Here is a 14745-nt window from a genome sequence, read left to right on the forward strand (position 1 = left end):
CTTTTGAGAGATGCAAATTAAAACAACACTGAGATTTCTTCTTCATAACGAATTGTCATTATTAAGAAATAAAACATTAAGAAATGCTGCTGAGGCTGTGGGGGAAAAGGAACACTGCTTCTGTTGGTGGATATGTAGACTGATGCAACGACTGTGGAAATCAGTGTGGAGAATCCTCACTAACCTAGGACTAGAGGTCACCCTCGACCAGATAATCCCCTTCTTGGTATCATCCCAAAAGAATTAAATGCATCATACCACAGTAATATATGTGCAGCCATGTTTATAGTGGCACAGTTTGTATTAGCTAAATGTATAAATAAGCCAAATGCCCATTAACCAAAAAAAAACTATTAAAAATAATGATTCATAGAATGAAGTACTGCTCAGCCATAAAGAGAGATAAATTTGAGACATTTATAGTTAATTGAATGGACTTTGAGACCATACTCTTACGTGAAGTACAACAGATGCATGTGTAGCAATCATATTGTCTCTCTGATGTGAGACTGGAAGTGTAGGTAAGAAACAAAATTCACAGTAGTTATTTGTGCAGTAGGAAGAAATTGTCCAAAAGGAAAAGGAAAGAAAGAAAAGGAAAAGGAAAAATGATAATATGGAAACAAAGCTCAATAAATAAAGAAGGAGAGGTTGAAGGGAAAGGAAGCGGGGGAAGAAAGAGAAACTAAGATATATAACGTACAGGCACAAGTCCCCTATGATGAATGTGATCATGATGTATATGTAAATCGTAACAATGAATTTAATGGTTAAAAAAAGGAAAGCCAAACTATCTCAGCAACAATTTCCCATCTACAGCCTAGAGATTAAGGTCAGAGTTATATTGGTGAGATCATTTTTTAAAATGTGGAAATTTGTAGAAATCAAGTTTCTTACTGTAAGAATTCTTTTCCTGCAGGTGCTCCATCAGACAAATTCAGTAGCTCATGTATATTCTTGGAGAGATAAAGAGACTTTAGAATCATGAGAGAGACATTTGCTTTTTACTCTCAAGGGACTGGAACCCAAAAGTGCCCCAGGCTAGTATTCACGTGGAGAGAATTGTGTTATATTAGGAGAGCTTGATTTATGATAAACTGAAACTTTGGTGATAAACTGAAGCTTTAATCCCACATTGTAATCACTGGGTCTGAATGTACACATGGAGTACTCCTACACTGGTTGTGTAAAGGAAAAAAAATTGTCACAGAACAACCCAGGCTAATTTCTAAAACTGAACAAACAAGGAAGTGCCTATTCCTTTGAGTCAAATGGCTGCAGTGGGACCGGGGATTTAGCTCAGGTGGCACAGCACCTACCTGGCAAGCACAAGGTCCTGAATTTGATTCCCAGTACTCTCCCCACCCCAAAAGATAGCTGCTGTGGAATATGGGCACAGTAAAGGCGAAGGTCATACCAAGACTGTAGACCCAGGCACACCCCCTTACCACTAAACCAGGTAGTTTTCTACTGTGAGAACCTTGTGTAATATACTATTGCAGATTATTTTTTGGGCCAAAATGTCAACTTGAGCTTGTCACATCCTCATCAGAAAAATACACAATATTGGGGGAAAACCATAGGGTGGGGAGAGTAGAAACCCTTCTAGTGTTTGGATGTCTGATGTGAGCAATATCCAGTATCAATCAATAATTGACAATAATTCTGCCTAAGAAAAAGAACCTTTTTCTTGTCTCTTTTAAATTGTCTTCATGCTTTAATTCTTGGAAGAACCAAGAAAACAAAGAGGAAAAGTGGATATAACAGGGGAACAGGGCAATGACTTCACCATTAAATTTGTAAATTTGAACATCAGAGCCCTTTCCATTCATGGACTGTTGTGGGTGCCCTGAGTCAATTTTACCTTCATAATTTGTATTTCGTTTTCATAACGATTTTTCCTCCTATACTGTTTAAGCTTTAGGAGCCATAAAACCAGGTGTTATGATTTAGATCTAATGTATTTTTCAAAAGTTTCGTATTTTCTGAGATGAGGCTTCTGAGGATTGATTTGATTGTGGATACACTATACTCATCCCTAGATTAATTAGTTGATGGGTTCATATTAGAACGCACTATTAGAAGGTTGGAGGAGGCGGGTCACTGGGATGTGACCCGGAAAGGTATATTACTGTTTCAAGATCCTCTATTCTCTTTCTGCTTTTTGGATGCTATAGGTCTAGCTGCTTTATTCTGTGACACTCTGTACTCTTTCTGCATTCAGCCTGCCTACCACTGAATCTCTATAAAAATATGTTTGACAACTACTTGTTAATAAAAAAGTTTATTTTACATCAGTGGAAAATGAGGAAAAGTCCTCTAAACAGGGAAGATAAAACAACAGTTTGTTATATTATTGGCAGTAAAATTTAGCATATCATGTACCAAAAAAGCTTAGCTGAAATTAAAGCAGATAGAAAATCTTCAGGTTTACCGTGTAAGTTGTGTTATTTTATGTAGCTATAATGTTTTTTCTTATTATAATATCTGTGAACATATTATAAACCCCCTACTTCATATAATCAGCTCATCTTTTATGTGAGATATGCCATTGTTTTCTCCTAAGAAAATTGTGCCCTCCAGTCACATTTGTTATACTTCTGGTCCTATTGTAAACCTCTGGAATAGAGTACTATTGAATTCAGTTCCCATTTGGATTTCTTCCAGAGCCATTGCTTTGAGAGCAGCACATGAAATAACAAAATCACCACAGGCTGATTTAATTCTATAGCTAACCTTGTTGTTTCCTGTTGACGATAAGTGTGCACAGCTGAAAGTGTAGTATATAATGCTGATTTTCTATGCATCCATTATATTATATATAATTTAGCATTTATCTTAAGTTACATTCCAAAGCTTCACACATTTCTGTAAACATTGCTTTTAGGACTTATGATAGATAATTGATAACAATAAAGGACTGAAAATAAAGAAGCCAGAATGATAACACTTCTACTAGCGCACACCAGGCAACCTCAAATTTTTCTTTTAGAGTGATCACAATTTTCTGGCAAAGGCAGTAATGTAATATAAGAATTTAATATTCTTATATTACTATGATATCAAATAAGAGAAAGCATTTTTGAAACTGATATAACTTACAGGAAAAGAGACCACTAAGTAGGATTACAGTTTTTTTTTTTTTTATGAAGTATTTCAATATGTAGTTCAGGCTTGCCTTGAATTATGTCACCCAAGCTGGCCTTGAACTCCTATTTATCAGCTTGGCTCAGCCTCCAGATTTCTGGGATTCCAACAATGTAGCACCACACCTGAGAAGTGCCAGGATATCTTTTATAGAAGTGTGTAAGAACACTTTTTGAGATGTGTGATTTCATTTACTAAAGCAGTATTCTGGAATTATACTACTAAAGAAATATCAGAATTAGGCAAAAAAGAATTCCAAAAAAGTTTGATGTTCAAAAAATTTTGCCAATCATGTTTATTTATATAACTTAGACATCAGCCAATACCCCCTATATATTTTGAATTAAACAAAATCATACTTTTCCTTTTCCAGACTCCAAGCTTCTATATTTAGGTTTCAGGGTTTCTAGAAAGTTGTATCTTAGGTATTTGTTCTCACTGAATGGTGTTTTTAATTTCTTTTTTCTTGCTTAATTCTCCTGCTTCTAATGGACATACCTGGCCAGAGAGCCCCCTTTCAGTCCTGCACAGGCTATCCTGTAATCTGTTTTTTCCTCACTTTCATGTAAGGCCTCTTTTCTTTGGTTTCCTTTCTGGCATGACTTCCACAAAGAGTTTGAGATTGAGATACTTGGCTGAAGTTTTTGGGTCATAGGAGGAAATTGTTTTAAGTTATTTCATAGCAACAAGCAAAAGATAAATGATAAACACTATTGTTTTTATTTATTTGTTTCTAAAGTATTTACATTGTGATTTAGACCCCTTCTTTCACTCTACTAATCCATTCTTCCCTTCATCGCACGAGGTTTGCAGCATTCCATGAGACAAATAGATTCATGTTATTGCGCAGAAGGATTTGATCCCTTAAACTACATCTCTTTATTGACTTTTTTCATAAGCAGATATTCATCATTTGTTCTCATAAATAAGGTCATACTACTCCATTTCCAAAATTTTGCATTGTTCCTTAGTCCTTGCCAGTGGATGGAAGATGTTTAGAAAACGATTTTATAACTGATCGCAGCACTTTCCTGAGACTGAAGAATATTTACTGTTTTACCCAGAATATATAAGTTAATATATTCTGTTATACTTACATGAATTTTATTAGCATTCCACATTTGTAAAGTGCATTTAATTTGAGTGATTTGAATTAGGCTAAGCAATCTTGTATTTCTGGGTCCAATCTGAGAAAATCCATTTGCCTATCAGCTTGACAGTCTTCAATTAACAGTAGCAGTTCATTCATTCATTCATTCATTCAATCATTCATTCATTCAGGAGTTAATTTTAATGTATTTTATTCAGTATATATTAAGTATCCAATCTGGAAATTACAATAAACATGCAGACAACTTCTTATGAAAACCATACTTTAATCACACAAACAATGGGAGTTGGTTGATACATTAGATAATTTGCAATATTGATAAGTACTATAAAGGCAAATAAGTAGAATTATGGGGTAGGAATCAGCATTTGGTAAGATACGTAAGTGAGAGGTAATGGTTTGTGTAAAAACCACTATGCAAAAACAACTTATACGGGTTCAAAACAGAAAGAAGGTAATCACACATGAAATACAGTAATCATGTGTGCGGGGGGGGGTGTTTCAGGGGTGAGTGGAGAAGTCAAGTTAAAAAAGAAGCAAGATTCACATCAAGTAAGGTTTAAAAGTAACTAATGACTACATTTTAAGTTAATTTAAATGATTTGAGTGTTTTGAGGAGATGTGATATAGTCTGATTACTGTTTAATAGTGTAGAACAAGGTTATAACACTAAAATCCAGGGATGTGATATTCAGTAAGTAACCTGTTAAACTATTTTGGCTCATGAGATCCTGAAATATGAAATATTCAGGACATATGCATGCAAATCCTAAGTTGTATGGCTAACTTAATGTATCTTTAGCTACCAATAATTTATATTTTCTATGTGACATGTTCTCCACTTTCCTAATAGTTAATTTTACCTTATAGCACTTTTTAAAAAAATAAATGAACTAATACAAGTAAAAACATGTATTTCTTTAAAACACGGAAGGATTACCACGAAGGTAGAAGTCTGAAATTTGACAATGAGTCATACTACTAGCATCTTTTGTAACTTTAAACATTAATTATTTACTAAATTTTACAAGGCTTTCTACTGTATAACAAAGAAAATTTGTCAGATATTATAGTTATAACATTGAACTAGTGGGAAAATTCAAGTTTCTAAGCATACTCTTGTTTGAAAGGTGTGATTAAGTGATCATTCAGAATAGCTAAATAGTCTAATGATCTGTGTCTATATCCTTGAAATGATGCAGGCAGAACTAAAGAGTGTAATCTACTGCATTATCCCTGGTTATTTAGAAGAATTTTGAGCTATTCTTAAAGTTTAATAGAAAGTGTATTTTAAATGTTGGTGTACTAGTTTTTTTTTTTTAAGCCCTTTGTAACTTTCACCGCTGGAAAAATAAATCGGATACACTTTATTTTTACTAAATATAACAAATAACTTTGAACTTTATATGTAAAATAAACTTAAGTGGACTCTAAATATTGAGAGAAAAAGATAGACTTACTAGGAGTGTGCGAACCCCAGAGAAGATGATGGTAGGTTCTTGGCTCTTCTTTTTATTTTGTATATTCTAATGAAACAAACTGAAAACATATAAATGCCAATAGACACACACAAAACACTATTAGCAAGTCTAGTTTTTCATTTTCTTCTTTTCACCAATAAGCTAGGAAAAGGGATAGCGTGGCTATGAAGGATAAAAACACAGAAATTGTACTATGTGAATATGTGTGTGTATATTTGTGTGTGTGTGTGCACTTGCATGTTCAAGTTCACAGAACAATGCTTTCACAAACTTTAAAATCTGCAACGGATTAAACTTTTGTGCAAGTATCAATACATAGTTAATCTCTTTTGTAATTTCCAAGAATAAATACAAGATTAATATTTTTAAATAAAGACATTAATTTTGCAGTTGTCAAGAATCCTAATTGAGTTTTACAAGGCTTTTATTTGTAATTCTTGTGCATTGCTATGGAACTGGAATTAAAACCTTTGCTTGAGAATTTTCTTCCTTCCCCAAAGTAGGCTTCCTGAAAATATAATCTAATTTAATTATGAAATTGAATTACATGTCATATTACCAGCCTTTCATCTTAGAAACAAAATGAAAATGTTTTGTTCATTTACTAAAACTATATTATATAGCAGTTTTCAGTTATTTTCAAACAATTATTCAACTTGGCTTGTTCTGTATTATTGTCATATATGATGGAGAATATAATAAAAGAGAGGTCTAAAACTCAAAAGTTATTGATCAAATAACTGATAATATTAGAAGGCTTTCTGAACACTAGCTTTCTTTGCTTTTCTTCATGGAACCTTGTTGCAACCTTCCTGAAACTTCAGGAGCAAATTTAAATTAAAGCATTAAATAATTTTGATTGTTTATTGTTGTCTCCATTTTCAGTTTTTTTCTGAGACAGAAACAATTAAGATCTAGAAAGAAATTATGAGGCAGTAAAAATATCTTACTTGAAGTAATAAAATTGTGCACCTGGGATTTCAAGTAAGAAATTTAGCCCAAATTTTCACTTAGGGAAAATTTTTAATCCATTTTCCACATAAGACAGTGGCTGCTAAGAGATGTCAAAGTGATTTCAAGAACACTGCAAGGCACATTATACACATGGTTAATAATAGTTTAATGGATGTTTGATTGAATGATAAGTATTAAAATGGAGAATATAATCTAGATTTTTCTTCATTCCTATATTTCTTTGAACTTAATTGTTCATTAAGTAAAGTATAATGAACTCATAATGTCATTAAATTCCACTTACATTGCAGTTTTACATTTCTCATCAAAATTCTAAATTTTCCTTTTCTTTCTCTTTTACCAAAATGTGCAGAGAAAAATTGTAAGCCTGTGGAAACCAGGAAATTGTTCACTCCAACTATTCACTTAAATATATGATCTTTAATTCAGACCTTTCCTTGAAATACCATATTTGCATTCTTTTAAAATTATGTGTCAAATGAATGTAAGATATTTCTTTCATATTTTTGCACTTCAATATATCCATTCACATGAGCTTCTTAATTTAAAATCATATTGGTCTTATAAAACTTTGTTTTTGTTGGTTAACATATACATTTTACACTTAGGAACAGGTGTAAACTCTGACATCTGGAACATCCATCAGAAAAGAATGTCCCTGAGGCACTTACACATGAGGATATCAATACACAGTCACACAATGACATTTCAGACAGATAACTGCCCTTATATCAGGGCAGCAAATAAGAAAAATAGAAAGCACGAGCAAAGAGCACATAACATAAAATGAAATACATATGTAGAGGCTGACCACGTTTTCAGGGGTTAGGGCCTGATTCCATGGTGAAACTGAAGTCCATTTTACAATGGAAGATTTAACATTTAACAGCTAAACACATAAAAAGGAATTCGTAACAGAAAAAGCTACATCAATTGCAGTGACCTTTCTCAGAGATATCTTTTACACATCTTCCTTCTAGCAGTCTTTTTTTCCTTTGCTCTAGCCTAGACGTTTCTCAATAGGAATACTTTTTTCTTTCCTCATAGATAAAACTTATTTTACCATGTTTAATCTCATGATTCACTTTCCCCTGTAAAAAGCTTTGAGATGATATTTCTGCCCTGATGTCTGAAAACTTTGGGGGTGTCAGTCTCTCCATTTTATGTAGGCATCTTCTGTCAGTAAGTAGGTTCAATATATAGGGCAGAGTAGAGAAATGTGACAATTTGGCACCATTGATATCTGGAAATTTCCCCAAATCGTATTTTTGTCATTTTTCTTTATTTCATCACATTCGTATAGAATAAAGGATGCCTTTTACTAATTCTAACTCATGAGACCAAAGTAAGAACATAAGAAAAAATCATAAATTTAATATTAGAAAACTCTGCATGTGTTGGAAACACTTTCATCTTTATAGTAATAAATTTGATTAATATTCACATAACAGTGCATTAAATATCAAAGAAATTTCATATTTTTATTCTTTTGTAATTCTTATTCAGAATAATTATTTGTATGACACCAATAGGAATAATTTTGAAAAATTGCAGAAGTCAACTTTGTAATATTTAAATGTTAATTGAATGAACTTTTAAAACCATAAACATAAAGGATACAGCTTTTGTAAAAGGATATAAGAAAATACAATGCTCGGGCTTTTAGGATCGCCTCAGTTCTATCACTTAGGTATGCACTGAGGTAGCAACCATTTTGCCCTATCAGAGTAAGAACTGAATCCTTGACAAGATTCAGGGGACATCAAAGTAGGGGTTTCCAAAATTCTTAAACTTTAACTCTTAGTAACCTCAATAGTACATCAAGTATATACAATTCTTTGAAATTAGGAAACTTATGAACTGAAGTTCTAATTTCTTACTAAGCCATCATTACCTCACATGTGTATTTTTCAAATTTTTTTTTGTCTTTTTCCTTTTTTTTTTTTTTTTTTTTTTTTTTTCTTTTTATCGGTACCGGGGATCGAACTCAGGACTGCCTGCTTGCAAGGCAGGCGCTTATGCCGCTGAGCTAAATCCCCAGCCCCTCCACATGTGTATTTTTCACAGAATATATAACATTGAAAAGGCATCACCCAAGTGACTGGATGTGAAAATATGTAAAAATGAGTATTATAGACAGGTTCAAGGATTTAATACTCTTAGAAACCTGAAAAAACTTAAGACTTATTATAGCAAAACTTCATTTCTTAGAAAAATGAGTATGTGAGTAGATCATTACAAAGAGTCAAAAGAAAGTACCCAGTTCTTCCATTTCCACGGTGTCCTTGAGAACGGCCAATGTCGTTATTTTGGGGAATAACACTGATTCTTTCATGGAATCTCAGTCAGTCACTCTGGTGCTGTTCCATCCAAAATGAAATTGATAGGTCAGGTCTTCCTTATTTTTCTATTAGAAAGGCTAATCAGTCTCAAATGTATACTATGAGACCTCAGAGACAAATCCAATAAAATAACTCATTTGGATCCAATTCACTTGCTATTATATTTTAAATAATAAAGAAGGTAGCATGTTTTTAGGTAGAGCACTGTCACTGGAAATATGTATGCTTGCAGTAAAAGGATCATATTTTGAGAGGCTCAGTTGTATTCATATCAGAATTCAGATGTGCTTGAGCCAGTGTTACCAGATATGCTTGCATAAAGGACTACAGAACTCAATTTAGAAAATAATTTTCTTGGATAAAGAAAATAAATGGACGCAAAGTTGCTCAGAGTTTCATGAAAAGACAGAAATGTGGTTATTGATCACATTTCTTTCTTTCTTTGGGAAAAGGGATAAACATAGCTGCTTTCCTAAAATCTCTGTAATACATAAAAAATAGCAATCATAGGGTAGACGTTTATATAGCTGTGTGTAGTAATTTCCAAAACTTAGACAGTTGTTTATCTCTTGGTCACATTAGTAACACAACAAGCCAATCCAGCATCTGTGTAGAACAGGGAAAATATTATGCAGGAATATCGGAGTGTTAGGAGGAGAGAGAGATATCCTTCCAGGACAGGTTTAGGAGTCATGAGAACTTGGAGAACTTGCTGGTGTATCTAAGAATATGCAATAGGAAATCATACTCTGTATGACTGGAGCGGACTATTTTGACTATTTACACAGGTCAACTTTAAGTCTATTGGAAAAAATCAAAGGGAAAATGAAGCTCTTGAATTTTTTTGGAGTATGACAAAATCAGAGAAATAATACTTTATATTGTTATAACCTGTTATTTTACTCCTGGGATGGTCTATTTTGGAGAAATGTGGGTGACGAATACAAGTTTTTTGGGAATTTTTTCCTTTTAAGGTATTCATTTTTGTAATGATCTCATTTTGGAAAAGGCTGCAACAGAAGCCTGAATGATTGTTTTGATAGAAAGTACACTTCTGAGCAAATGACTTGAATAATTTTGCACTGTGAGTAAGAGCTGGCTAAAAATAAAATTTTGCTAATTAGGATTCATTTAACTCTCTAGTTAATATATGATAGTTGAGTTACTAATAAATATCTTATGACTGATCTTAAACAAATGAACAAAAATTGCCTGCATTCAGCACCCTCACTGGTTTTATCAGGTGAGAGGTACAGTGCAGGGCCTCAGCAACAGCAGGGTGTCATGTGCTTCTCTAATGGAGCTGTAGGACTGCGTGTGAGTCCTCTTGCTTTTTCTCTTGTCCAATCCACTGAAGTCAGAAGCTAAGAGATGAAGAGCTGAATTGTGGCTTTCTTAGTTGCCTTTGTTGATGCTTTTGCCTTTACTTCTTTTCTTTAGCCGTTCAGTTTCTAAATACTGTGCTTAAGTGAAATGGTACACAGTGATATCTTAGGGAGAATCAACGATTGCTTCAAATTTCTCTAATTCAAAGGAGTCACAGACACAAACACACACATATATGCATATTTACATATAAAAACACGTGTACAATTTTCATACCAAATTAACATGAAGGCAAAACAGAAAAATAATAATATTTTATTGACATATTTGGTAACTTCATGTTTTGCTTAGCTGCACTAAATTTTTGAGGAAAACGATGCGAATAACTTAGTCACTGGATCTGGAATCAAAACAAAAGTTTCCAATTAAGTTTCCTAGTATTGAGTAATTGCCATATACTTATGCTTATATTTACAAGAATATTTTATTATTCAATGTATAAAAATGATAGCAGATTGTCTCTGCTGATGCTTCTCCTACTGCATTTCATGGCAAAGGTTGTAATTTTTTGAATTGTGAATCAATTCATATTTATAACATAGAAAGATTCAAAAACGGAATTTAAAGAGAATTTTTTATTATATCCTGTTGTTATGTTCTATTCTAAACATGGAACACAAGGAGTTAAATAATTAATGTCAGTGTATCTGTGGCTTATAATATATGCACCAAGTAGAAATAACTCAAAAAAGTGAAAAAAAAAATAAAAATACTAGAAGTTTAGTTTTCAGTATCCCTAAAAATAATATTCTGTTTTCTCACAGATTTGGAATACCAGGTATGTAGCTTATATAGCATCATTTAAATATTAAATATAAATCACCAAACATGATTAAACACCATACTAATTTCACTAAGAACAGAAATAAGTACTTAATACAATACTTCTGAAGTATTCTGTTTCATGATGAAGAACTGATACCCTGATATTAACCATTGGTCACCTTCAAATGAATCCTTTGACCAAAAGTTTGATACATCAGTAAAAATTGATCCAGTTATAGAAAAAGTATTTTACTAGTAAGATTACATTCATTAATACGATGAATTACTTCACTGTCTATTTGGAAAAGACCATGTCTGGAACAGAGCCTTAAAGACAACAAATCTATTATTTTGTTTTCCTGCTTGTACTGGTTAAAAAAAAACAACAAATATTTTTATGTATCCACTATCATACCATGATTTATTGGCATGTAGCAACCATGATTTATTGGCATGTAATTACTATATATATATAGTCTCATTATGTAGTTCAGGCTGCCTTGAATTCACTATGTGGCCCATATTGGCCTTGAGTTCATGGCAATCATCCTCAGCCACCTGAGTAGTGGTATTAGAGGTGCATGCCGCCATACCTGGGCTGTAATTACTTTTGAGTAAATTTTCTATCAACACTGTTTCCCACTGTAACATCAGAAGTATGATTTTCCTCTGTTATGGATTAAAAACTGGCGGTCAACTTAACACCAGCTGAATTAGATCAGCATGGTGCTGATCTTAGATGTTGCACGTGAGGAAAGTTGCCAGCATAAACAGAGACATGGAGCAGAAGGAGAGAGGCATTGTGAATTTCTTTAAGTATTGCTGTTTGAGCTCCTGGAGGAGCTCATCATGACTGGCTTCTCTAGTGTGAGTTTGACCATTGTCATCAGAGGAGCTCGGGACCTTGTTCGTAAGAGTGGCGGTGCTTCACTTTGGGGAGCTCTGGTCCTTACATTGAGCATCACTTCCTGACTCTAGAAGGGAACACATGTGCTGTTTAATCTCCAGGACAAACTTGTCATGTTGGTTTCCTGGCACCTACTTGACTGTTCTTATTGGTGGAGGAGACAGGACTTCCATGTCACTGAGGATGTCTGTGGTGATTTTCAGGACAGCTCTCATGTATATTATGAGCGTGACTTTTTGGCTCCAGTGTAAAACCCTAGGCCTACTAACACAACTCCTTCACCCTGCTGGCACAGACTCTCTAGCTTTCCCCACTAACCTTTGGGCCTTCCCATCATGGATCTGTAAAACAGACTGGCATGAGTCCTTCTTGTGGGGTCTAGACCTCCAGTTGGACTCGTGGGAGGCAATGTCACAGGCTCAAGGTTTTCATCTGGCCTCATGCAGGACATTGCTGTGGGATCTAGGCCCTTGGCTAATATCCTGTCGTTAGTGTTATGGATAGATTTCCTTCACTTTCTCATGTTAACTCTGGGTGACCATCATAAAATAATATTATAAATTATGTGTCCTGATTCTAATTGTTCTCTGCAGACTTTGACTACAATACTGTCACATCTCCCCACAAAAAAAGAGAATATTTTAAAAACCTCAGTTATCCCTATAAAACAATACAAGTTTGCAAACAACTATGTTTACAAGATAAATTATAAAAATGCTTTTAATGTTAATTCAATAGGGCACATTTTAGTGTGAGTTCTGAGAGGTAAATTTTCTCATTGTTCTCTTAAGAAAAAAAAGAATACGATGTGTTAAGATTTCAAGTAAAGAATGTACTGATCCTAGAAGACTTTTACAAGGGCTTGGGGTATAATTCAGCGATATAACACTTGCCTGGCAAGTGCAAGGTCCTGAATTCGATTCCTGGAACTTTTGAGGAGGGAAACCTGGAAGACTTTCACTTTAATATCTTTTAATAAAGTTTAAACATCTCTGACATGTAATATAAAAGCTAATCTGGAGGTAATTCACCTGAAAAAAAGGATTAACTTGGTTTTTGAGAGATTTTATTTGACAATAGTCTCAACATTTTCCCTCCATAGAGAGTGTGACTGTCAGCAGATAGGTTTATTTATTTTTCAGTTTTGATTAACTTTACATGAGTACAGTGGGAAAAATAGAATTTTGTTCCCCTTTTTGTTAATCGGATAATCTTCCATACCCCTACTCAAGGGTTGTGAATGTTACTTGCTTCTCTTATGTGTGAAAACCACACGTGACAGCAGCACTCTGAGAGGCTTATTTTGCACAATGAAACATAATGTTGTCCTTCTTATTCCTATTGTGTTGTTCTTGTGTACTGATATTGGTACTGATAACAGTTGAGAAAAATCGTATACAGGAAAATTGTGAACTACCAGAATTTTGAGTGTTAGAGACTATATTTCTAGTTCATCAGTTTTCCTATTTTCTTTTTAGAATTATATAAATGTATGTTTGAATATTTATATACAAAAATTCATTTGTAAAATATAGAAACTGTAAACTGTCTTTGGTTTTTATCAATCTGATACAGTCCTAACAGAGTGTAATACAGAGATTTATAGCACAGAACTCTAGCTAAATGAACTATGTACATATAACCAGCATACAGATGGACTTTTATTTGGCAGAAATAAAAAGATAATTTGGAGACAGAGATCTCTTTCCCATCATAAAAGCATAAGTGAGAAAGTTCTAATACTCAGGAAGGAAAAGTAAGAAGATACCACATCAACTCAGCAGATATTCCCAGAATTTCAAATTTTGAGAGAGTGGTGAAAAAAATACAGGGTCCAGTTGAGATTATTCATAGCAGATGAGGTTGAGTAGCTGCATCACCAACTAATGTTACAGACGTTAGATGGCCTCAAACCATGATGTATCCTAAGTTGATAACTGTGATGTCTTGGCCTTCCAGGCTAAGCATACTTTTACAAGTCTTCCTAATTAATTCATGATGTGCTCTTCCAGGAAATTCCTTTTCTACTTAGCCACAGTAGATCTGTCTTTCACAGCCGAGATCTGGCTCATATATCACCTTCACTTCATACATGTTAGAAATTATCCATGATACTTTAGTAATAACATGGAAAAATGAGAGCATAAGCTTGTTATGCTTTTAGAATTAGTACCCACAGGAAAAGACATGTATTGAGCATTATTCATATAAAAACATTTGACAGATGTTTAATTTAAAATGAAGTGGCTTTCATTTTATTATTATAAACATTTGCTAGTGATTTCATGTGTCAGTTTAATAATGGGAACATCTCATTGAGTTGAATATCCCATTTCATGACACATTTTCAGTTTAAAAAGTACACAATAATGTTTTTCCATGTTAATAGTCTTATCGCCTAGATACTATTGTATATCTGTGATTGCCTATAAATCCTAAGAAGATTATCTTGACACAGATGGAAACTTTCATAAATACCAAAGAAATAAACCTCTACTATGATTTAATAAGATGACTTATTTTTAAAATGATATATGCATAAATATATTTTTCAATGAAAGCATTAATTTTAGAATACATCTTCAAAGAAATTACTGTGAAATTTTGGTACAACAAATAGTTATGACTCAT

This window comes from Cavia porcellus, unplaced genomic scaffold (assembly GCF_034190915.1).
Source record: "Cavia porcellus strain 051 isolate PalLab524CR breed Dunkin Hartley unplaced genomic scaffold, mCavPor4.1 scaffold_5, whole genome shotgun sequence".
In the NCBI taxonomy this organism is placed as follows: domain Eukaryota; kingdom Metazoa; phylum Chordata; class Mammalia; order Rodentia; family Caviidae; genus Cavia; species Cavia porcellus.